This window comes from Hippoglossus stenolepis, chromosome 2, assembly GCF_022539355.2.
Source record: "Hippoglossus stenolepis isolate QCI-W04-F060 chromosome 2, HSTE1.2, whole genome shotgun sequence".
In the NCBI taxonomy this organism is placed as follows: Eukaryota; Metazoa; Chordata; class Actinopteri; order Pleuronectiformes; family Pleuronectidae; genus Hippoglossus; species Hippoglossus stenolepis.
The window spans coordinates 26,098,354-26,122,457 of record NC_061484.1 but is presented as its reverse complement, the minus strand read 5'-3'; the positions used below and the strand labels follow the sequence as shown (position 1 = coordinate 26,122,457).

Genomic DNA, 24,104 nt, shown 5'->3' with positions numbered 1-24,104 from the left:
TGTTGTTGGGGAGTTGATTGCCTTAGAGAATATCATCCTCCCCATTGGTGGAGCTGAGATGTTCTCGTAGGGCTTGACTATGGGCTGGTCTGATGAAGAGACAAGAGAAACATTTTTATTTAATATTTCTGTGTATTTAAATTTTCGAATCAAATTAACAGATTCCAAATGGAGGTCAAATGAATGAGGGTCTAATAAGTAGCTTTACTTGCCTGGAATAACTCTTGATGCATATACAATTAAAAACTGAATTGTACTGAGAAATAAAACATGATTTATGTACATTATTGTAAATATAACATCTATGGAACATATGGGACAATGTACTTCTGTTTCATTAGAACAATGTAATAGTTTTCAAGGTTTCAATCTCGGTTGAATCCCTCTGAATAGATGAGGATTTTGACTAATGGAAGAAACTGTTAAATTTCCTTTTCTGCTTTACCTCCTCCTGCTTGAAGGAGGTTTCAGTTCTAGGAGACTGATGGTGTCATCTTTCTTCTAGAGAGTGAAATGAAGAGGTGAATGTGCTAGTGGAGGAAGTTGAGTGTCATTGGCTTTGAAGTAGAGCACAGTGATGTGCTCACCTAATCCACAAGAAGATGGAGGTGGGTATTACAAAATTAGGAGAAGAACAAGATTCTTATGGCTGCTGGAGTCCATTTTCTTCTTCTGTGGACAGTGGTTACCTTGAAGAGAGAGAGCCTCTTTGAGCATTTTTAACCTTGCAGGAGAATTTCCTGCATGTTCACCGGCTGGACGGGGTTCAGAACCAGGTGACTGCTTTGTGTTTTTGTCAGATTCAGAGGTTGATTGTTCAAGCAATTAAATGTAAACATGTTGTCCAGAGGACAACTGCCTGCAGTCAGCTGACTCTCTGCCCTCGGGTCACCTCCCCATCACCAGGGAGACTAAATTTACTTGATCTAAAGACAGAGATTTAGGTTATTGATGTGTGACCTGAACATGTCTCGTGCCAAATAGTAAGAGAATATAATGAAAGATTGTTAAATTTAGTTGCTGATTATTATCATTGATAACCCTATGAAAGTATAGAAATACTTAATTTAATGATTGTAATGTGATTTGGGACGCTAATATCGTCTTAAGAATAGCTGCACCCTTCTGCATCACTTCCTATCGACAACGTTGATTGCTTTGTTCAATAGTTTATTGATTGTTCGATGTGTGCTGCTGCCGATTTCAAAGAAATCAATATTGATCTTAAATTGCTAATGACGCCGCCACCAGCCGCAATATCACTTCTCCTATTCTTATACCACGATTTAGACTTCACTGCTGGTTGTATGATCCGAGCACTCACTGGAGATGTTCACTGAGGAACTTGCAGAGCACTGGCAGATCCTCCTGCTGACATATAATTCACTGTGAAGCAGTATTTATCCTGAACACTCTGAAAACAGAGATTTAAACAAATCATCAAACAGTTTATCTTTCTCCTTTACAGGCTCTTGACTCAAATCTTTTATGAATTATAACAGACCACAAACGAAAGTTCATACTACAAATCATTCGAGAACAAGTGCTCCACAGCACAGGAGTAAGAGTGAGGAGAGGAGCTGAAACTTGCTGTAAGTTTGCTCCAATTTTCTGTTTCTGTACCATGATGGTTTTTGCTTCTGTCTGTGACAGCTGGTGTCATAGGCCAGTTTGAAATCCCACCAGTTCAGCCTTGAACATGTACTACTTGCTGGGAGAGAATGAAAACAAACTGCTTCTCACCACTTCACCTCAAGCATGCACGATGAGTGAAAACTATCCATGCTTTCTTTAGTTAATTTGTACACATACACACACATGCTTACATTCAGATCTTACTCCATGCGAACCTTAACTCCAACCAGAATTCATATCTCATGGTCTCCTAACCAGGACCTCAGTATGACCAGCTCAACGCCTAAGGTAACTAATTCCATTCTCGGTGAAACACTGTAGATCTTTTAAAATTCAGAAAACATTACTTAAAGTGGGTTTAGACGATGGGTTGTGTGAGTGTGTTTTATGTGTGTAATTATTTGCGTGAAACTTCACTCCTGGGATATGTGATGGAGCACGGCTCATCTTCTGGTCTCTGCTGACTTGAGCACATTCTGCCTTTAGCATAGGTCAGCAGTGAAGCAGGCTGATGTGAGAGAAGCTGGACAAAAAGAAGAACGACTTCTCTGTGGTGAACAGTTTTTCACAAGCTTTCTTTATAATTCAAGGCACCAGACACGGAGCCACATGTTGTCACTCACCCACTGAGACTTCAGGGGCTCTGAGATGCTCGTAGCCTTGAGAGCACAGGAGCATGTGACTGATTCCCCGCTGCTGATTAGCTCCTGGTACCAAGGAGACGAGTCCTTGACAGAGAAACTCTTGTGCCCTTGCAATTAGATGAGACCACAGGGCTTTCAGTCAGAGGACAAAATCAAGCTGCTGCACATCAGGGACACCGTCTTTCTCCTGTGGCAGGAAACACTCACCTGCAGGTCTGAGAGGATGTTGAATAAACAAGAATTAATGCACTGGGATGTTATTTTTTGCAGTGATCAATTAATAATAAATAACTGAACCACTGTACCGGCAACAAGGAGCTGAATTCTCTCCCCTGGCATTTATTAAGTTTGTCATTAACATCACTACAACAGTATGTGTTTATCACTCTCTCTGTGATCAGTCAGATCGGCACAGTGAAGTCTTCCTTCAGACATGTTCACATACTGCTTCCATCTGCAAAACATCTGATTCCTGAACCTTCTTGTTGCCCTCCCAGCTAACAAATTAAAACCATTTCCCGCTTGATTTGGGAAGCTGAGCGAGCAGTGTAGATCCAATGATTTAACCTTTTAGCACAGATGCTGTTTGCTCTAACCTCCTTTAACAGAAAAGTATTTTTATAGTTCTAACTTCTAGTAGATAAATTGTACATTCATTGTTTTTTTGTAAATACTGACTTGCTGTAATATATGTGAAGAGCAGAATTCTGAAAAGAAAATATTTCTAAACGTCATCTTTTTCTTCAAATCAATTTACACACCTGACTAATATAATGACAAAATATTAAAATTTCTTGACGGTCTAAGTTACGATTCACAGTTATTATAGTAAAATATAAACGGTCATTCATACCTGAGATGTGTACAGAACAAACCCATGAACACACACACTCAGCTCCTGCCTAATAACACACAAGTGTTGTCTTCTTTTCAGCTTTCCTTGGACAAAGCATCGTTCTTTGAATGAAAGCGCTCACAAAAAAATTGAAACTTTTAAATTGTAAAATCTACTACAGAGAAAATGAAAGACTGAAGTCAGAATGGTCTGTTTGTCTGTTTGAGACTGTTTGACGATCTCAACTTAAAAGAAACTGCTCTTCATTATTCTTAGTTTAAAAAAAAAGAGTTCTACATACTTCCTCTTTATGTGACTCGCCTACTAACGTGTGTTAGACTGTGTATCCGTGGCTTCTAGACACCGACAGCAACGTCAGCAGTTTTTGCCTTGCAGCAATGTTCTCGCCAAATCCTAAACACCATGTACATGATGTCATAACCACAAACTCACAAGTTTCAAATGTAAAGGCAATAGTCTCCTCTTAATACAATCATGGAAGTGTTTTGGATGTAACATAATAAACCTAGAGTTCATCTCCCATTGCCTTTAACACAAGTTTCTTAGCTGTTGCTAACATTAAATTAATTTGAAATTCAGGAATGTTGCTCTGACAGTCCATACCTTCCACCAAGTGCCAATAAGTATTATAATATGTCAAAGCAGCGTTTCCAGTTAATTATCCAGACGGTGAAACAAACAGACTCAGTTTGTTCCACCACATTTCATAATCAACCAAACCATTTTTAAGCTTCACTTATTATTATAACATGGAATCTCAGACTGGTGTTTGCCACATTGCTGCATTGTATCGTTTGTGTCGTGCAATTTGCAGCACTATTTGCCATGTGTTTGAATTATCATCCCTAAAGTTTCTACTTCATCCACGCAGTCAGTCAGATCCTCAGCGCTCTCAGCTGCAGTTGTGTGCTTTGTTTGCTACAGCTACTTTTGAATCAACTATTACACGTATCGGAGTTGTTTGTGAAACTTCCTGTGTGTATTCCTCACACGTCCCACCCCTCCACAAAATGTCATGGTTGTCAGTCTAGTGGTTTTTGTGTAATTCCGTTAATTTGATAAACTCAAACACTGATGATTTATGACGTTTATCTGACATTTTTTATTGTTGTTTATATTTTCATATTTTGGAAATTAGAATATTTTAATGTTCTTTGTTTTAGGTTTTTGAAAATTAACTTAATTTGATGTGTTAAAATGTTTTTTCATACTCTCATCTTCTTCATATGTAAGAATTATAACATACTGTTACCTAACGTACGTTTGAGGGGGCCAGCCGAGAATGTTGTCCATGCTAATGCTGATATTTTGCTCAACCGAAATGTTTCCTCTGTGTTTGGCCTCTCATCTAAATGCAAACGGCAGCATTTTAACTCACTAATATGAGATTTTTACAAACGCCTAATAGTGCAGATCAGAACCTGGTTTCGTTTATCCGTGTGTGAAAACAAAACAAAGCATTTTGGAAACGGGACATGATGTCACAGTTTACTTCACAGTGTCACTGTTGCTTTTTGTAAAATGAGCAGACACTGTGGAAACAACAACAACAATGGCAGCTGCGCCACTGGGTTTCAGTAGTTGTGTTAGCAGTTCTGGGTCCAGTTAATATGTGCAGCTAAATGTTGCAGCACAGCCCACATTTCAAACATTGACCAGAGCTTGACTTCTGCCCAATTTTAGTTTGAAATACATTATTCTTCTCTGGTGTTTGGTGATTGTTGATCATAGACTTTTTCTCCACCGCCGGCCCAGCAAGCGTTGCTTCTGAGTGTTTGTTGTCTGCAGTAGTTTAGACAAGGCCTTTGTCTCAAGGTTTGTACATTAGGATATCTCACCAAGAAACCACAGAGACTTCATTGAAAAGACGAGTGACGATACTCACTCACTGAAGTTGTAGATGGGACTCTCTCACATGAGCTGACTGAGCTCTGATGGTGTTCAAAAGCCGTATGTGAGATCCAAGCACCCACCTGGAGAAACTCCACGATCAGACGCTGAAATGCACAGCAAAGGTAAACGAGGTTGCGGACGGGGACGAGGTGGGCTTGAACTGAGAGAGACGAATGAACGATTCTGTGAGAAAGAAAGAGCAAACAGAAGGAAGTCCGAAGTTTTGACAGCGGAAATGCTGTGATGGAAACTTTCTACTGAGCCTCGCCTGACTGCCCGGGTTTGATTTCTCATGAGGTTTTATTTGAAAGGACATGTTCTGCTGTTGATAACATTTCTTCAATCTCAGAAGAAATGATTGTATGTAATGAATAACTTTAATCTTTTTTACAGGTAATACAGACATTGTTCTGCCATGTAGTGTGATGAAGATTGTTGATTCTCTAAGAATTTATCTCATGCTGCAGACAAGAAACAGTTCAAAGACACTTAATTGCTCTTACATGTAATTACAATAACAGGTAACTGTATATTCATAATTGACATTTTTTTGTTTATTTTGATTATTGCAGGAGTATATTTGCTGTTTACACATTGATATGATTGTGTATGAAACCTCCACCTGATTCTCTGAAGCAGAAATGGTGATGAATAGAATTTGCTGTTATTGGGATTTTGAAAATGCACATGTGATGACATGCGCCCAGGAACAGCCTGCCTCTCTCTCTCTCTCTCTCTCTCTCTCTCTCTCTCTCTCTCTCTCTCTCTCTCTCTCTCTGTCTCTCTCTCTCTCTCTCTCTGTCTCTCTCTCTCTTTCTCTCTTTTCTCTCTTTCTGCTTTTGTGGGGTTTGCATGATTTAAATATATTGACTTGCTTGCGCAGTGTGTCTGGGTGTCAGGGCACATGATAGGTCCTAATAGAAAGACATCGGTTGACATGCTGTGTAGTGTAGTCCAGCTGCCACCCCTCCTCCTGGCAGCCTCCCCCTGGTCACCTTCAAGGCCAAGTCTCTGAAACCATAGGTAAAACCACTGTTCCTCAAGCATTTAGCCTACTTGCTCCGCTGGTCAGGGAGGAGCTGTATCTACTGTGAAGCCTTTTTACATTATTTTTATATTCATCGTATATTTTACAGTTGAGCTGATTGTTCTCATCCAGTTTAACTTAGTGTAGAATCTTCATCAATCTATAAAATACAATTTGATTTGTATTGATTTCAGTCCCCTCAAAAAGATCCATGAGTTATGATTGAGTTGAGTCATCCTGATAAACAAATCAAAAGGACCGGGACAAAAGATCACCTCCTTGGCGGAGTTAATAAATTACAACTTTAGCCAGATTAAAACATTAGTCACAAGATGTGATATTATTTAGATTTTTTACTTTTATTTATCAGCACGCACCCGCTGCCCTACTCCCAAATGTTTTTATGTGGATCATATTTGAGAGGAAGAAGGCCAGATATTAAATGATAAGAATTCTAGTATAGTTTAACTATTTCTTACATTCTCCTTTCTAACTTATCCCAAATTTGCATAACTCCAAATAAAGCAACATTTATTATAAGGAAATCTAAAATAGTATTTAACTAAATAGATATTCGTAGTAAAACTCCCATGTGGCTTGTAGAAACCCAGTTCTCTCTTTAGTCTTCCATGATTTACCAATTAATTACTGGCCCATTGTATTGTCAATACCACCAATAGCTGTTGTGATTGGCTGACAGGGTTTGAGTGAACATCATGGCCGGGGCAATCAGTGCAAGAGCAGAGGTCTGGTCTGAAGTGGACGGTCGAAAGGTGAAAAGAAGTGAGTATTGTCCATGTTTTATCCAAAGGTGATGTAAAGTCATTTTCTGAAATGAGGTAGACTTATCTCTGATTTATATTTGATCATTTGGAATCTGGGCGTAGACTGAGGGTGAATCTATATTTTAACATTGTGAGATGTTGGAGAATTGTAGTTTTTATTAAGATAAAGAGAAGCTCTGCTTATTTTTTCTGGGATTTAGTTCTACTTCCAATTCCAAGTATTAAAAACCTTAAAGTTTCTAATGATCTTTTATATTAATGTTGCAGATTTGAGACGCATAAATCTGTCGGGAAGTAAAGAAGTCATTTTGTTCTCTCTCTGCTGCAGGATGACAGTCTGCTGTGTCTGATGCAGGAGGTATCAAGGGTCTCGTAGTTGATCCAGATGTTGGATCGCCTGAGAAAGAGGTCGATCAACCAGAGAAAGCTTTGACTGGGCCGCGTACGAGCACCGGGGCATCCTGCCTCGCTTATGGTCCACGGTTTGTGTTTTTCCTTTCCACTCCACATTGTTTGCATAAAACTGCATCAAAACAATAATGGCGGTTCTTTTACATGCAGTAAGTCTATGGAGTACCTGCGCTGCTTGGTACTTTCGGATGAAGGAGCAGGTATTTAAGGGGTCACGACTTATGAATCTGCACCGCTGAGTGACTTCCTGAAAAGAGTTTGGGGAGAACATCAAGATGACAGACGTCCAACACCCGAGGTAACTGAAGCTCTTGCGAATGGGTCTTACTGCACATTAGTCAAAAAAAAACTTGGAGAGTGGCAGCGAAAGGCTCTCACAGGCCAAGAAATAAAATGCCCAGTGTTAGCTACATGATTGTGTGTAGCACCACTACTGTACCACAGTGAAAATACGCAAAAATAAACCACTAGAAACTTTCCTTAAAGATTCAGTGTTCAGCCAATTAGTTCCATGAAGAAGGCTGCGTTTCTTTCTTGTGGGGATCTGTGTTTCTTCTTAGTTTCTGCTGCTTGGAGAAATTTAATCAACCATCTTGAAATGCAATTTTTTGTTTTACTGTGCCTTTGAATGTTTGAGCAGATTTTGGGTGAAACCGACTCTGCTCTGAAACCACAGACTGTAAATAAAGATGCTTGTCATCACAAAGATGAGCTTGTACATCTCATGATAAATGTATACATCTTGTGATTTTCGTGATTTGGAGCCAGAGCTTGAGCAGTAGTGATCTCTCGACCAATCGTGAGACCGTCTCAGCTGTCAATCATGATGATTCCGTACTTGCTCTTTCTAAGGCCAACAACAAATTAAAACCAAACTGAACAGAAAAATAAATATTTAAAATACATCAGTGTACTTAGAGTTACATAAAAACGACAGACACCATCTTCAGAGAAAATGATGACTTTGAGTAGTGTGTGGTCCATGTCCCATCCGCTAACATGGAGGAGGTGGGGTTTATATCATTACTGCAGCCAAGCTTCTGCAAGCAGAGTCTACATCTGAAACCACTGAGAAAGTAAAAATGTATTGATGTAAATTGGTCTCTGCGACTCTTTATCTGTCTCCTCTTCACGTTACTCTTTTCTCTTCCTCTACTCTGTTTGTGTACAGGGTGATGGTGACCAGTGTCCTGGCAGACAGACATCCAGGCGAGCTGCACACTTTCAGGAACTACAACCCTCCGTCCGCAGAGGCCTCCCTCACACGCCACCACTGCCACATCTCCAACTAATCATCCCACAATATGGTAATCCAGAATTACCACTTGTGTGTATGTTGGCCTTAGACCAGTGCAGAATAATGTGAGTGCACAAACTACTCACTGATGGCGACAACCTGCCTTGTGACGTTAATCTCAATAGTAAAAACAAAGTCTCAGTTTAGTCACTTCAGAAACAAAATAAAAGCTCTGTGAATGTGAGCTTGTGTCACTGTGTCCAAGAACGCACTTGTTGTCATGTTGTTGTTGCAGGATGGGAGATGAGGATGTGCGTTGATAGTAGGATACACAGAGGAGCCGCCCAGAAAGTTATAGGGAAGGTGACAGATGAAGGTGGGTGAATGAGAGACTACTTAGATCTGTAAGGAACAGTTTGTACAAAGAGTTTAATCAGTCAAAAAGTTGTATTAACTCGTAAATTTAAATATATTAATGTAAACATACGTTACTTATGAGGCACAGCAGCAAAAGAAATACGTTTGTGCCTCTTTGTCCTTCACCATCGATCAATGTGTTTGTTTATTGTCGAGCAGTTTGAAAATTTAACCATTGTCAGTACATCTTTCTCTCTGAAGTTTGGAGTCTAAAACTGCCTTTCGGCTCATTCTCATATTCTTGTTCCTTACATCAGAACAATCCCGTGTGGCGTAGCTGCCTCGCCTCCAGCGGTGCTGCTCCCACCTACTTCCTGACCAATGGCCGCTTTCTGATGGGAGGGCTGCTGGCCAATAACCCGACACACTGGATCGCCATGTCAGAAATCCATCAGTACAACAAGTCACAAAACGAGGCAAAGTACACGGCTGAGCAAGCCTACATTTGTATTGCTCCTATCCACACCATCTATCCAATCGCTAAATCTACATGATTTGTTAAGTATATTTGTTCTCATTATGTCATTCATCTATCTGTTCCTCACTTTTCTAACTCATCCAACACTCCCAGTTCTCCTCAGCCACAGGGAGTGAAATCACAGGTTGGGTATAGCCGCCTCCTGACAGGTAGGCCACTTCATTGTGTCTCAACACAATCATGTCAATGTTATCTCATGCTCCGTCTGAACTAAATTCAAAAGTCAAGATCACTTAACGGAAAGTGTCAACAACCACTTTGTGCTGGCAGGAGCATGAATGGCACTGCCCATTCTATACTAGCAGCCTGGCCTCCTGACCAGTCTATATAAAAGGTACTAAGTTGGACTGGGGGCAGAGACTGCTGTTGGTCATATGTTGTCTAAAATCCTCACTGAGGCAATATCTGAGCGTGTTTGTTCAGTGTAAACAGCAACAGCTCTGTTCTACCTAAATATGCTGAAAATCTTCATAGCAAATACAAAAAGATAATAAATTTAGATCAGTGAATACTGTAATTACAACGTGCCCTGTAAATCTTCCTAGTAAACCCTCAGGTGTGGTGAGCTCTGTAGGATGTTCCACCTCTGTAAATCCTCTGAGCTACAAGAGCTCTTTTCTTGTGAGAGCCAAGATGGTGGCAAGATGTTGGTGGACTGTGTGTGAGTTGAGCTACGGCCGCTGCTTCAGTCTCCAACTCTTTGTTTTGTAGTTAAATAAAAAAAAAGCTCATGTTGACTCTTTTAACCATTGATTTTCATTGTCCCATGAGTCGGAGTTGTGTTTTTCAGACTTTTTTGTTGCCTTTAATTGTCTTCTGACTCAAACAGCGCACGACTCTACGGGCTTATGTCGTGGACAGAGCCAGAGCCTGTGTGAGATGATCGACACCATCTATCACAGGTTTGCTGAAAAGCGAACTTGCTGCTGGTTCCTTTTCACCACTTCACCTGCCTTCGCCCTCGCTCGCTTATCCATCAAAACATCTTTATCACAACTACCTTCTGTAAGCACTTTCTTCATTCTCTCTATACTCTGATGCTTCCTATACAGTGTTTGAAACACAAAGACGGTAATAATCATAGTGAGGTTATAACAAGACACTCACAAACAGCATTTTCTGATTATCTTAACCTTACTGATACTCGGAATAAGCAAAAATCAAGACATTTGAAGTATTACATCCTCATGTGACATGTTCATTTTAATTGCTTTATAACATCCTACGGAGTTTTTCTATTGAATTCATTGATCTATCAAAATAATATCTATTTAAATCCAGTAGCCGGAATATTGGTGTTCATGTGTTGCAGTAATTGTCAAATGTGAGTGTGTCAAAGGTCCCTTCTCAGCTGTTAATGCACAATTTGTGAAAATCTATCTGGGATTCAGAAACTTGTCTGCTTACTCCTGATTTGAATATGAGTTACATTTCATTACATAGATCAAGATACTGTAAACTATTTATATGACATTATATGTTTATTATGCATAACTCCCATTATCCTCAGTGTTTCTTGGTCAGCCCAGAATTTCTATATTGGATGTTCTGTGGAATCCTTGAGCAGCAACTCCTTTACAAACCCCCTGTGTTAATTTGTGCAGATTGAGCCCCAGCTGTCACAGGAGGTGATGCTGGAGGAGGTGAGTGACGCGATCCTGTGATATGCTGTGTAAACCCAGATGTATCTACATGAGAAGAGAGATATCCTCCTGGGATTCTCAGCCAAATCTGCTCCTGATACCAATGTGACTGCATGAGAAAATCAGTATATGCAGAGATGGAGGCTGAGAACATGTATTCAGGGCAGAAGATGGTGTAAGCATTTATGGAGAGGATGAGAGTAACTGGTCAAGGCACTATTACTGGAAGATACAAATACTGAAATCTAATGGAGGAATAATTGACTTACATTTATGCATAACAGCAAGCAGGCATCATGCACTTATCAATTCGTATCATTATCGTGGTTTATCAAGTTTTCTGTTTGTGCAATGGCTATGGATGCAGATGAGCTATCTTCCAGCAGTGTGAATACAGGCTCAACGTATTGATATGCAGAATAATCAAATCAGATATGATGCAAATTACATGTGTCTCGCTTAATCAGGTTTTATGATCTTCGCAGTGTTTGGCCCTTTAAAATAGAGTCTGAATATGTTCTAATCCATTTGATTGGTTGGCAAGTTTAATAAAAACACTTGTCACATTCTTTTCCTTCTAGCATTCTCCACAGGTATATATGTGTGGCAATGAAGCACTGGCGATGTGTACATAAAAAGTGCTGCTCATGTGTGTCTCCTGTGGGGACCCAAATTTAGAACTACTCATATGTCCACAATTCTTTTCATGTTTTTACGATTTGGTCTATACCGGACTTTGAACAGGTATCTAATCACAGCAACATATGGTTTAAACATTAATCATCATAATGGGACCGATGCCCTCAACGCACAGTAAGTGGCAATGGTAGATAATGACAGAACAGCATTACAACCACAAACAATTTTGTCCATGCGCACGTTGGGATATTTTACAAAACGGAAAATGTCCTTGTTTGGTGATTGTTGATCCTGATTTAATGCCACCTAATGGCCCACAGACGCTTGGGTTTGATGTTTGTAGTCTAAGCTTCCTTATTTGACAGAGATACCTGTATCAGAGAGGAGTGTTAAGGAAACTTAAACGTGAAGGAGATTACTTTCTTTTAAATGAGGGGAAATATCAGATAAAAAGCCTTTGTTTGGAAGGATGTATTACTTAGAGGTCCACTAACAGGCCAGTTTGGCCTGAAAGTGGGTAAATAGAAATGCATTTATGGATTTGGTGTTTACCTGTGTTGTTTCGTGGTAAACTGACACTATATAGGCTTTGCTTCCCTTCAGCTGATGTGGCTTTGACGGTGAGCAGAGAGCATCTCTGTTGTTGTGAATCGACGCCAGTTAAGGTGTTTATCATCCTCCTGGCTGCTGAGCTGGCATTGTCGCCGCAGACTGATCGTGGCTTATCTGATAGCAGACAAGAGAAATATTTTATTTAATATTTCGTGGCATTAAATTTCGTAATGAAATCAAAAGATTCTGAAATGAGGCCAAAAGAATTGGAGGGTTCAATATAGCTGCATTTATTTAAAGAACTCTTTTTTAGATGTGTTGTTACAAATATAAAAGTGAATTACTTGATAAATAAAACATGATTATGTACATTATTAAAATATAACATTCATGGAACATGATGTACAATGCATCTTCTTTGTTTACTAGGAAACAATGGTTGAAGCGTTGTTTTTGACCCGGTTGGAACTCTCTGGAATAGATACAGAGAATGCTGTCTAATGGAAGAAACTGTTAAATTCTCTGCTTTACCTCCTCCTGTTGACAGAGGTTTCCAGTTCTAGGAGACTGGATGCAAAGTCATCTTTCTTCTGAGAGTGAAATGAAAGAGGAAGCCATGTTGGTAAAAGAAAGAATGTGAAAGTCATTGAGCTAAAAGCAGAGTAATAGTGATGCTTCAACTTATCCATAAGCACATGGGGGAGTGCAGATACAACTCAGGAGAAGAGCAACGATTCCTATGGCTGCTTGAGTCCATTTTCTCTGTGACAGTGAGCATCTTTCATCTATATTCTTTGAGCATTTTTAACCTCAGGTGAGTAGCTTCGCATGTTCAAGCTGCTGACGGGGTCTGAGAACTATGTACTGTTTGCAAGCTTGTCAGATTCAGGAGGTTGATTGTTCAAGTACTAATGTAGTTCATGTTGTCCGCTGAGACAACTGGTTCTGGCAGTTCAGCTGTGACTCTCTGTCCCCAGGTCACCTCCTAGGACTAAACTTCACCAAATCTAAGATGAGATGGCTTATGATAAAGACGTTTCCGAATGCGCTCAAACAATCCTAAACAAGCGGTAAGGGAATAGTTTGTTGGAATTGGGTTTTTATTATTATCGGCAGTAATTTCGCAGTAAGGTGGCGTATGTACAACCCAAGCATTGTAATTATCAGGATTTAATTAAAGTTATCCAGTGAACAGCCGCCATTCTCGTGATCTCTTTCCTATTCTGAATATGTATCATGCTGAGCCATTCTTGTTCAGTTTATTGATAGCTGTGATGTATGGTTCAACACTCCAAGAAACTTAATAATGATCTGTATTCGTTATCAGCTCTTCACCAGCCACATTATCCTCCCCTCCTATTCTTATGTCACAACATTTGTAGACTTCCACCTGCTGGTTGAAATGATCCGAGTATTCAATGAGATGTCTACTGAGGAACCTGCAGAGCACAGATCCTCCTGTTGACATAATTCACTGTGAAGCAGTATTTATCCTTAACACTTTGTGTTTCAGAGATTTTAAACAAACTATCAAACAGTTTATCTTTCCTTTTACAGGCCTCTCACCTAAATTCCAGAATTATAAATATAGATTCACAATCATCTATACTCACAAACTTCATCTGAGAACAAGTGCTCTACAGCACAGTGAGTAAGAGGGAGGAGAGGAGCTTGAACCTGTTGTGGTTCCTGCTCCACCTGCCTGTTTTTGTACCATGATGGTTTGAGCTCGTCTTGACAGCTGGTGTTATGGAGGTCAGTTTTAAATCCCACTAGACTTTAGTCTCTTTTGAACATGTACTTGTACTTCTGTTGAGAGAATGAAAACAAACTGTTTCTCACCACTTTATCTCTGCCATGTTAATCGAGATGTAATAATAACTTGAGGACTCAAACAAGTATTACTTATAATCCCTGCCAACAGGCTTCAGTGAGTGAAAATCCATCCTGCTTTCTTGTTAATTTGTACACAACACACGCCACACACGTTTCCATTCTGTGATAATTCATGCCTAACCTTAATCAGCAACCAGAATTCATATCTCATGGTCCCTTGGTCCAGGACCTCATGACCTGGCCAACGTAGTAAGGTAATTAATTCATCTCTGTAAACACTGTATCTCTTTAAATTGTGAAAACATTATTTAAAGGATTTAGACGTATGGGGTTGGGGAGTGTGTTTGTGTGTAATTATTTGTGAAAACTCACTCCTGGGATATGCATGGAGCAATGCCCATCTTTCTGGTCTTAAGATATGAGCACATTCTGCCTTTACAGGTCAAGTGAGCTAAGAAGGATGGAGAAGCTGGACAAAAAGAAGAACGACTTTCTGTGGTGAACAGTTCTTCACAAGTTTACAATTCGGCACCAGGATACGGGAGCCACATGTTGTCACTTCACCCACTGAGACTTCAGGGCCTCCTGAGATGCCCGTAGCCTTGAGAGTACAGGAGTATGTGACTGACTGGCTGGATTAGCTCCCTTGTACCAAGGCATTGCCCAGTCCTGACAGAGAAAACTCTGTGTTCTGTACCAGATATAGACCTTCACAGGGCTTTCAGTTTGAGGACAACTGCTGTTGCTGTACATCAGTGACACTGTCTTTTCTCTCCTTGTGGCAGGAAACACTCTCACCTGCAGGGCCCATAGAGGATGTTGAATAAAACAAGAATTAATGCACTGATGTTATTTTTGCAGTGATCAATTAATAATAAATAACTGAACCACTGTACTTCCAATAAGGAGCTGAATGACTCCCCCGGCATTTTATTTTGTTTGTCATTAATGCTGGCCATAACAGTAAGTGTTTTTATCACTTCTCAGATCATTGATGGTGGGGCCAGTGAAGCTGCTTCCTTCAGAGCGTTCACACGTTTTTCATCTGCAAAGATCTGATCTTGAACTACATCTTGTTGTCCTCCAGAGCTAACAGTGAACCATTTCTGCTTGATTTTGGGACGTTGAGCTGGAGCAGTGTAGATCCACTGATGAACCTTTTAAGGCACAGATGCTGTTTGCTCCAACCCTTGTCAGCGGTGCAAGTTACTTTTATAGTTCTTAACTTCTAGTAGATAAATTAAAGCATTAATTGTTTTTGTGTATACTGCATTTGCTGTAATATATGTGTTATATGAATTCGAGAAAATATTTTAAACGCTATCTTTTTCTTCAAATCAATCTACAATTGACTAATATAATGACAAATATTAAAATTTCTTACGGTTCAGTTACGATTCATGTTATTATAGTAAATATAAACGGTCATTCATACCTGAGATGGGAAGGTGGCAAACCCCATGAACACACATTCAGCTCCTGCCGACAACATGGTTGTGTTGTCTTCTCTCAGGCCAACAGAAAGTATCAACTTTAAATGAAAGCTCATCAAAAATAAAACTTAAATTGTAAAAATCTATCACAGAGAAGTAAATAAAAGACTGTTTGTAGCCTTGTCTGTTTGTCTGTGTGAGACTGTTTATCAGATCTCAACTTGTAAGAAATCTCTTCCTGTTCATTCTTAGTTTAAAAAGAGTTCTATGTACTTCCTAAAAGCATGACCTGCCTAAGTTAACGTGTTATATATTGTGTATCTATGGTTTAGACACCGACAGTAACGCCAGTAAAGCTTGCTCTGCAGCAATGTTCTCTTCACAACTTAAACACCAGCGCACATGACGCTATAACCACAAACTCGCCAAAGTTTACTGTGAAAGCAGCAATAGTCTCTTAAATGACCATGTGGGCTGTGTTTAGATGTAACATAATAAACCTAGAGTTCCATCTCCCCATTGCCTTTAACAAGTTTCATTGCTGTTAACATTAAACTAATTTGAAACTAGAATGTTGCTCCTGAGAACTCATACCTACCAAGGCTAATAAGTATTAAGGTGTAATATGTCAAAGCAGTTAAGCTTCCCTAAAGCATCATTCAGACGGGGCGTGGTTACCTGATTGTAGTTTGTTCCACCACATTTTCATCATCAACCAAAACCATTTTAAGTTCTTATTGTTAACATGGAATTTAGATTGGTGTTTGCCACATTGCTGCATTGTATCGTTTTGTGCCGTGCACTTGCAGCACTATTTGGGCGCGTGTGGCTTGCAATCTATCATCCCTAAAGTTTTGGCCTATCCACTTCAGTCAGTCAGACCAGTTTCAGCTTGCAGCCAGGTGTTTGTTTGCTGTCACTTGGAATTAACGTGACGCTGGCTCTGTTGACAGTTTTATTGTTGTTATATTTGTTATTTGAAAAACTGCAGGTTTTGGCGTTCTTTGTTTGGCGTTTCTTTTTTTTTTTTTTAAAAATGGACTTAAATTGTTCAAATGCTTACACTTCCTATCTTCGCTGTGTTAAATTATAACATAATGTTGACGAACTCTTGTTTGAGGGCCAAAGCGAGAATGTTGTCCATGCTAATGCTGATATTTTGCTAAATTAAATGCTTCTCTGTGTTTTACCTCTCATCTAAATGGCAACGGCATTTTAACTCACTAATATGGAGATTTATACAAACACCTTCCAATAGTGCAGATTTGAAGAACCTGGTTTCTGTTTATCCATGTGAAAAACAAACAGAGCATTTTGAAATGATGATGTCATTAGCTTATTTCACACGGTTTGACTGTTGTTTTCAGTAATGAGTACATCTGAGAAACAACAACAACAATGGCAGCTGTTTACTCAGTTTCTGCAAAGTTGTTAGGCAGTTCCTGTCCAGTTACAGTGTGTAGCCAATGTAGCAGCACAGCTCCAATACTTCCAAAACACATTGACCGAGCCTGACTCTGCCCAATGCCTGGGAACACATTGTCTTTCTCTCTGGTGTTTGGGTGGATTGTTGATCATAGACTTTTTCTCCACTCACTGGCTCCAGCAAGTGCGTTTGAGTAAGTTTGTTGTCTGCAGTAGTTTAGACAAGGCCTTTGTCTGTGTGACAAAGCACTTTAGAGGTCCACTAACAGGCCAGTTTGTTCGAAAGAGGAAATAGAAATGCATTTGTCGACTTCAGGTCAATCATACAAATATACAAAAACGAATATAGAAAATACTTCATTGGAAACATAACCTTTTTTTCTATTTTCTTCATAAGACTTCTTAACTACATTCAGCATAGCAGGTACATGTCAAGTAATGACATTACAATCAAAGTAGCCTATTACTAATGTTGGAAATACATAAAATAATGTGAATATGGTCTGAGACAGTTTTTAATTTTGAGTAGTCAGCAAGTCTGAATCACTTGTAATAACAGATGTTTACTCAGGTAAGAGCCAGTAAAGTCAACAGCATAGGCTTGCCTCTTTCTGTAATGATGGTTGTGGATTTGTGAGTAGAGAGCACCCTGTTGTTAGGGAGTTGGACGCTGCTTTAGAGAATATCATCCTCCTCTATTGTTGGGAGCTGGAGATGTCGTCACAATTTGACCAGGGCTATCTGATGAAGAGATACCTATTTAATATTTCTGTGAATTTAAAATTTCCTTAATGAAATTAGCAAAAGGTTCCTAAATGGAGGTTAAATGAATGTGGGGAGGGTCTAATATAGCTGCATTTGCTCTGAATAACTTGATGTATATAAAATTAAAAACTGAATTGTACTGAGAAAATAAAGTTACGATTTATGTACATTATTGTAAAATATAACATTCATGGAACATATGGGACAACGTCATCTCTGCCTAATAGAACAATGGCTGAAGCCGCTGCTTGGACTCAGTTGAACCCTGGGAATAGATGAGGACGTTTGTCTAATAAGAAACTGTTGTAATTCTCTTCTTGCCTTTACCTCCTCCAAGGAAGGAGGTTTCAGTTCTAGAGACTGGATGAAGTCATCTTTCTTCAGAGAGTGAAATGGAAGAGGTAAGCCATAAGTTGGGGGTGTAAGAGAATGGGAAAGTCATTGCTTTGAAGCAGAGTACAGTGATGCTCACTAATCTTACAAGTAGTGATGGAGGGGTATTACAAATTATGAGAAGAACAACGACTCTTATGGCTGCTTTTGAGTCCATTTTCTTCTTCTGTGGACAGTGAGCATCTTTTGAAGAGAGCTGAGCATTTTAACCTGTGGTGGTGCAGCTTCTGCATGTTCACTGCTGACGTGGGTCTAGAACCAGGTACTTGCCGAAGTTTCTTGTCAGATTCAGAGGTTGGATTGTTCAAGTACCAAATGTAGTTCATGTTGTCCGTCAGGAGGACAACTGGTTCTTGCAGGTCAGCGTGACTCTTCGTCCTCGGTCACCTCTCCGTGTTATAGAAGGACTACAAATCACTCCTCTCAGATCTGAAAGATGATTGGCCAGTTGATAAAGACGTTCCTGAACAAGTGTCTTCAAAATGTAACCCAAATAAGCAAGAAGGTAAAATGGAATTAGTTTGTTGAATTAGTTGCCTTATTATTATCGTGATAGTAACTCTTAAGGGAAAGCATGCAGTATTTAATCTAAATACTGTACTACCCGTGACTTACCAAAGTCACCCCAGAACAGCCGCCATCTCCCGCACTTTCCTATTCTGAATATGTATTCTGCTGAGTCATTCTTGTTCAGTTCATTGGGATTGTCAGGATGTGGCTGTTCATCACTCCATGAAACTTAATACGACCTGTATTCGTTACCAGCTCACCAGCCGCCATCACTTCTCTCCTGTTCTATACTAATGATTTAACTCTCTCTAATGGCTGCAGCAGTAAGGATCCAGTACTGGAGATGTTCACTGAGGAACCTTGCAGAGCACAGATCATCCCAAGTTGACATAATTCACTCTGAAGCAGCTTTAATCCTGAATACCTGGAAACAGAGATTTTAAACAAACACCAAACAGCTTTATCTCTTTCTCCTCATGCTCTGACTCAAATCTTTAGTGAATTATAACAGACTACAAACGGAACATACTCAGCCAAACTTTATCTGAGAACAAGTGCTCTACAGCACAGGAGTAGAGATAGAGAGGAGCCAAAACCACAGGTCTGCCCAATTTTCTCTTTGTACCATGTGTGATGGTTTGAGCTCCTGGCCTGTGGACAGCTGGCCTTACAGCAGCCACTTGAAATGCCCCTGACCGGCCTGAACATACTTGTACTTCTGTTGGGAGAGTAACAAAAAACAAACTGCTTCTCACCACTTCATCTGCCACGTTAATCGAGATGTGTGGCTAATAATTTGAGTGACCAACAGTTACTGGACAATCTCACACATAATGATGAGTGAAAATCCATCCATGCTTTTTTAGTTAATTTGTACACATACACACATACACATATTTACATTCTTGACCACCCATGCTGAACTTTAACCTAACCAGAATCATATCTGGCGTGTCCTGACCAGGACTCTCAGTATGACCGGGGCTTCAACATAAGGTAACTAACGATCTGTGGTGAAACACTGTAGATCTTTTAAATTGTGAAAACATTATTTAAAGGATTTAGACGTATGGGGTTGGGAGGTGTCAGGTGTAATTATTTAGGTAACTTCACCTCTGATATGTGATGGAGCACTGCTCATCTTCTTATCTGCTGATTTGAGCACATTCCGCTTTTGTATAGTCACAGTGAAGCAGGCTGACGTGAGAAGCTGGACAAAAGAAGAACGATTTCTGTGTAAAGAATAGTTTTTCAACGCTTTATAATTCAAGGCACCATAGACATGGAGCCACATGTTGTCACCACCAGTGAGACTTCAGGGGCTCTGAGATGCTCGTAGCCTTGAGAGCACAGGAGTATGTGACTGATTCCTCGCTGCTGATTAGCTCCTGGGTACCAAGGAGATAAGTCCTGATGTAGAGAAACTCTGTGTTCTTGTACCAGATATAGACCACAAGGGCTTTCAGTCAGAGGACAACTGCTGCTGCACATCAGGATGGCCTGCCTTTCTCCTGTGGCAGGAAACACCTTCACCTGGCAGGGTCTGAGAGGATGTTGAACAAAACAAGAATTAATGCACTGATGTTATTTTTGCAGTGATCAATTAATAATGTAAATAACTGGAACCACTGTACTGCAACAAGGAGCTGGGAATTTCTCTCCCTTGGCATTTATTATTAAGTTTGTCATTAACACTTACAACAGTAAGTGTTTTTATCACTTCTCTCGTGACTGTTGATCGCATAGCAAAGTCACCTTCAGATATGTCACATGTTTTCCACCGCAAAGATCTGATCTTGAACCTTTCCTTGTTGCTCCCTCCTCCAAAGGAAATCAGTGAACCATGTCATGCTTGATTTGGGAAGAGCTGAGCAAAGTGACCTGTTCTGATGAACCTTTACAATAGATGTTTGCTCGAACCCTTTAACAGAAAAAGTATATTTTTATATTCTTAATTTGAGTATATAAATTGTACATTCATTGTTTTTGTAAATACTGATTTGCTGCGGCTACAAGGTGGAAGATGGTAACTCCAGAAAACATTTTAAACGCCCTTTTTCTCTCTTCAAATCACCCACAATTGACTTCAATATGCTGACAACATGTACTTTACGTCTGTTAATAATCCCATGGTTATATTGTAGAAATAAACGTCATTCATACCTGAGATGCAGAACAACCCACAAACACATTCAGCTCCTGCCGACAACATACAAAAGGTTCTAGCTTCAACAGAAAGTGCTCATCTTAAATGAAAGCCATCAAAAATAAAAACTTTAAATGGTAAAACCTATCACAGAGCAAATGAAAGACTGAAGTCAGAATGGTCTGTTTGTCTGTGAGACTGTTTGTCAGATCTCAACCTAAAGAGTTCTATACATTTCGTGCTAGCGTGACTCACTACTAACGCAGCAGACTTATCTGTCGCCTCTCTAGGATACTGACAGTAACGTCTATAAAACTTTACCTTGCAGCAATGTTCTCACAACTTAAACAATTAAAGTGTACATGACGTCATAACAACAAACTCAATGTTTCATTTGGTGAGCAGCACAGTCTCTTCATAATCATGGAAGTGTTTTGATGTAACATAATAAACCTAGAGTTCCATCTCCATTGTCTTTTTACAAGTTTCCTTAGCTGTTGTTGCTAACATTAAACTAATTTGAAACTAGGAATGTTGCTCTATTAGTCCATACTCCACCAAGGCTAATAAGTATTACATGCACATGTCAAAGCAGCCCAGTTAATTATCCAGACGGTGGCGCTACCAGATTGCAGTCAGCTCCACCACATTTTCATAATCAACCAAACCATTTTTACGCCTCTCTTATTGTTATAACATGGAATTTAGACGGTGTTTTGCCACATTGCTGCATTGTCGCTTTGTGTCGTGTGCAATTTGCAGCACTATTTGCCATGTGCTTGGCACTATCCTCCTGTGCTGTTACCATCCACGCAGTCAAAAGGACCCTCAGTTTCAGCTTCGCCAAAGCTGTGTGCTTGTTTGATGTCACTTGGAATTAACCATATACGCATTGAGTTAAGTTTGTGGAAACCTGTGTGTATTCTTCTCATTAATGTCCCACCCCTCCGCTGTAAATGTCATGGTTGTCAGTTCAGTGGTTTTTGTGTAATCCTGCAATGTACAAACCAAACACTGATGATTTATAAGTGCTTATTCGTTGACATTTTTATTGTTGTTTATATTTATATTTTGGAAAATTAGAAGGTTTTAATGTTCTTTGTTTTAGTTTTTTGAAAATGAAACTTTACTTGATGTTAAAATGTTTTTTACACTTCATTCGTTGCTGTAAGAATTATAACATAATGTTGACTTACTCTGTTTGAGGCCAGCTTGAGAATGTTGTCCATGCTAATGCTGATATTTCCTTTGCTAAATGAAATGTTCCTCTGTGTTTGGGCCTCTCATTCAAATGCAAACGGCATTTAACTCACTTAATACAGAGATTCTTATGAAACGCTCCCAATAGTGGTGCAGATTTTCAGAAACTCTGGTTTCTGGTTATCAGTGTAAAACAAAACAAAGCATTTGGGAAACGATGATGCTCACATTTTAATTCACGCTGACGACTGTTGCTTTGTGTAATGAGTAGACACTCAGAAACAATAACAACAATGGCAGCTGTTTACCAGTTTGCAGTTGTGCTAGCAGTTCTTGGTCCAGTTACAAAGCAGCAAAGCAAATGAGCAGCACAGCCCTGTCTCCCAAACAATGACCGAGCTTGACTTGCCCAATTTTACTTGGAACACATTATTCTTTCTCTGGTGTTTGGTGGATTGTTGATTAGACTTTTTTCGCCACCTACTGGCCTTGGTCTGGTTTTTCTGAGTGTTTGCTGTCTGCAGTAGTTTCTGGGACAAGGCCTTGTCTCAAGGGGTTTGTACAATAGGATACATTCTACCAAGTGAAACCAGACTGTTCTGAAAAGACGAATGACGGTTATCCACTTCCTCTGGGTTATGATGGACCACAAGGAGCTGATCAAAGCTCTGATGGTGTTCTGAAAGCTGATGTGGAGATCCACAACGACCTGGGAGAAACCCCTCGACTGATCGCTGCACGCACCAGCAAAGGCAACGAGGCCGGAGGGAGTGGGGATTGAGGCTTGAACTGGGAGAGGGAGACAATGAACGATTCTGGTGAGAAAGAAAGAACAGAAAGGAAGTCCGAGTTTTGACAGTGAAATGCTGGTAAGATGAAACTTACTGAGCCCTGTCTGATCAAGCCTGGGGTTTGATTTTCAAGAGGTTTTATTTGAAAGGCTTATGTCTTTAATGTTGATAACACAATTCCTGCATGAAAATGATTGTATGTAATGTGAATAACTTTAATCTTTACAGGTGCACATGGTATGCCATTGTTCTGCCATGTAGTGGATGAAGATTGTTGATTCTCAATGCAGAATTTATATTGCATGCTACAGGACAAGAAACAGTCTAAAGACTTTTAATTGTTTAATGTAATATAATAATTAGTAACTGTATATTCATAATTGACATTTTTTTGTTTATTTTGAGACTAGTCAGGTGGAGCATATTTGTTGTTTATACATTGATATGATTGTGGTAAGAAACTTTCACCTGATTCCTCTGAAGCAGAAATGGTGATGAATAGAATTATTGTTATTGATTTTGAAAATGCATGATGATGATGGAAGATGTTTAAGTGTAACAGCCTGCTCATGATCTCTCTCTCTCTCTCTCTCTCTCTCTCTCTCTCTGTCTCTCTCTCTGTCTCTGCCCTGTCTCTCTCTGTCTCTCTCTCTCTCTCTCTCTCTCTCTCTTCTCTCTCTCTCTGTCTCTCTCTCTTTCTCTTTTTCTCTTCTGCTTTTGTGGGGCTTGCATGATTTAGTAATATACACTTGCTTATGTGTGTTCTGTGTGTTTGTGTTAACATGATAGGTCCTAATAGAAAGATACTGCTGACATGTGTAGTGTGGTCCAGCTACACTCTCCTCTCCTGGCAGCCCCGCTGTACCTCAAGGCTAAGTCTCAAACCATAGGTAAAACCACCTGTTCCTCACATTTAGCCCACGGCCCGCTGGTCAGGAGGAGCTGTGCATCTACTCGTGAAGCCTTTTACATTGTCAATCATTCTTTTATATTCATCGAGCATTTTACAGTTGGGACATGATTGTTCTCAGCCAGATTAAAAACATTAGTCACAAGATGTGATATTATTTAGATTTTGTACTCTTTATTTATCAGTTAATTAATCGCTGTCTTACCTCTAAATGTTTTTATGTGGATCATACTCTGAGAGGAAGTTACGCTGATATTAAAATGATAAGAATTTAACTATTTTCACATTCTTTCTAACTTATCCTAATTTGCATAACTTCCCATATAAAGCAACATTTATTATACGAATTCAAAAACAGTATTTAACTAAATAGATATTCGTAGTAAAAACTCCTCTATGTGGCTTGTAGAAAACTCCAGTTCCCCTTAGTCTTCCATGGATTTAGCTTCAATTACTTACTGGTCTATTGTATTATTAA

General features: G+C 39.6%; 1 protein-coding gene across 1 annotated transcript in view; it reads left to right on the top strand.

The window, feature by feature from the left end:
• Nucleotides 1-24,104, top strand: part of pla2g6 (phospholipase A2, group VI (cytosolic, calcium-independent)) — a 71,462-nt gene that overhangs the window by 5,846 nt on the left and 41,512 nt on the right. The window lies entirely within an intron of this gene.